At 51.7% G+C, this 2,333-nt stretch overlaps 1 protein-coding gene across 1 annotated transcript in view; it reads right to left on the bottom strand.

Annotated features, from left to right (window-relative positions):
• ALDH1L1 (aldehyde dehydrogenase 1 family, member L1) overlaps positions 1-2,333 on the bottom strand; it is a 68,568-nt gene that overhangs the window by 62,996 nt on the left and 3,239 nt on the right. The gene's annotated exons all lie outside the window — the stretch shown is intronic.

Genomic DNA, 2,333 nt, shown 5'->3' with positions numbered 1-2,333 from the left:
GAGACTCTGTCTCCAAAAAAAAAAAAAAAAGAAGATTTTTCCATCTTTTAAGGTCTTAGAGGATTATATAAACTAGAAAGCCCCGTGCAGAGATAACACACACAATAATGCCCACGTTGCTGTCTGAGAACCTTCTCTGTCTCGTAAGGAGAATGGTGCAAGTTTAGACATCTGAGACGAAGTAGTCTCTCTGTGACGAGAGAGACGGAGGTGGCGGCTGAAGGAATCAGGGAAGGGACATAAGGAACAGGAAGTGAGACGCAGGTCTCAGAAACATCTGCGGCAGGGCTGCCCCGGGAGAGCTGCTTTGGGGATACGTGTGTCTATGTCTTCGTGCTCCGGTACGGTGGCCAGGAGCCACGCGGAGTGACAAGGGCTTGGAAATGTCGCTCATGAGAACGAGGAATGGAATTTAATGCAATTCATTTAAATGGCTGTGATGGGTATCTGAGTTGTCTGCAGTGACACCCCTCGCTGACTCTCATGCAAAACCTCCGGAAAGTCTATTTTGCTGGCCACTTTGGTGAGCAGGTCATTCTGGGAGGGGGGAAGACAAAAAGGCATGAGATTATCCCCACCTGAGAAATAAAAGGCAGCAATGTGACAGCCACCAGGGGAGACGGGACAGCCGGCGTTTGGGGGTGCAGCGAGCATTTGTACATTGCTGTTACGCTGTTGCCGTATCCAGACAGCCAGTGCTGCCCCTGGAAACTTCCTCCAGCCCCTCCTGGCCTGGGATACCACCTGCCTTTGGCCATCAGTGGCCAGCCCACCCTCCAGTGGGGACGCCAACAGCCCTGCACAGACACACAACCCCGGAGACTTCCGTGCAATTGCAGGATCAGTTGCTAGTGTCCTCGACACTAGCTACCCTCCCTTTCTGCAGCCCCACCCCGTGCTCTGGCAATAGAACCTCTCCCCAGACCACTGCAGCTGCCCACCTTCCCTCCCCAGCTGGCCCCACCCAGCAGGAAACAGGTGATTGAGGCAACAGCCAATCAGAGTGCTTCATCCCCGCCCACCCCAGCTAGTGATTGGCTCTGGATTATCACATGGCCCCAAATTGGCCAATCAGGGTCTTCCCTGATTTTTTTTCTTCATTATAAGGAAGAGGGTTTCTCTTCACCTGGAATCAAGCATGATAAGCCTTGAGCTACCAGTGGACTAACTTTCCTCCAATTCGGGGCAAACTGAGAATGAAATTAATCACATACGGAAGAGCAGAATGGAAGGGTGAAGAAAGAAAGAAGCATAATCCTAATGACATCATAGCTTCTGGATTCAGTCATGTGTGACACCATCCTTGCCTTTAGTATTATCTATTAAATGAGCCCAAATGTTCCTTTTTTTGGCGAAAGCTTTTGAGTTGGTTCTGTCAGTCATGAGCAAGAGTCACTCCTAATACTGTTTGTCTTGATTCTGTCTCTTTGAAGCCCCGAGGTGAGAGGTCTCTCCCTCCACAATCCTGGAGTTTGGGGAATAGATTCCTGGCCAGCCAGGGACAAGCACCTTCTTCCAGAGAGGGTGTCCGAGAAGGGACGAGCCCTGTGGGCAGGAGCGTGTCGGGGAAAGGGCAGGGCACGGCTGGCTCCCAGCTCTTACCATCCCTTTGATGCCTTCAGGGAAGAGGAAGCGGTTGTACAAGGTGCTGACGGTGTCGTCCGGAAGCACCTCACACTCCTTCTGGAGCAGAAGGTCCCCGGTGTCCAGACCATCGTCCGCCCAGAAGATGGTAAACCCCCCTTTCTTATCTCCGTGAATGAGGGTCCTAGGAGCAGAAGAGTGAAACCTCGAGTCTAGAGGACACCCTGGTGCAGCCCTGTGGCCCCTCCACTTTCTCCCCACCCGGGAGGACTGATAGTAGGAAGGGGGAGGAGAAGGAAAACAACATTTATAAACACAGCTATGGGCCAGGCACCGTGCTAGAAGCTCTATATGCCTTGTGTAAACTTCACCCTCGCACCTGGAGAGCGGGTACGGCGTGCTCGTTTCTTTAACAGGTAAGGAAACCAACCGAGGTCCAGGGAAGTGAAATGGCGTCATCAAAGGTCAGGGAGGCTGAATCCCAGCCAGACACGTCTGACTACAAACCCACTCTCCCTTCTCAGCTCACGTCTTCCCTCCCTGACGTCCCATGTGCTATGCCAATATGCTAGGTTAAGAATCTTTTCATGTTGGTATTGTCCATTCATTTACATTTCCTCCTCTGTGAAGAGCTGGTTTATGTCTTTTGCCCGGTTTTGTTTTTTTTTTTTGAGACAGAGTCTCACTCTGTTGCCCGGGCTAGAGTGAGTGCCGTGGCGTCAGCCTAGCTCACAGCAACCTCAAACTCC

Source organism: Propithecus coquereli, unplaced genomic scaffold (genome assembly GCF_000956105.1).
Source record: "Propithecus coquereli isolate 6110/MARCELLA unplaced genomic scaffold, Pcoq_1.0 Scaffold584, whole genome shotgun sequence".
Taxonomy (NCBI): Eukaryota; Metazoa; Chordata; class Mammalia; order Primates; family Indriidae; genus Propithecus; species Propithecus coquereli.
Note: the sequence above shows the minus strand (reverse complement) of the source record. Positions and strands in the feature narration are given on the sequence as shown.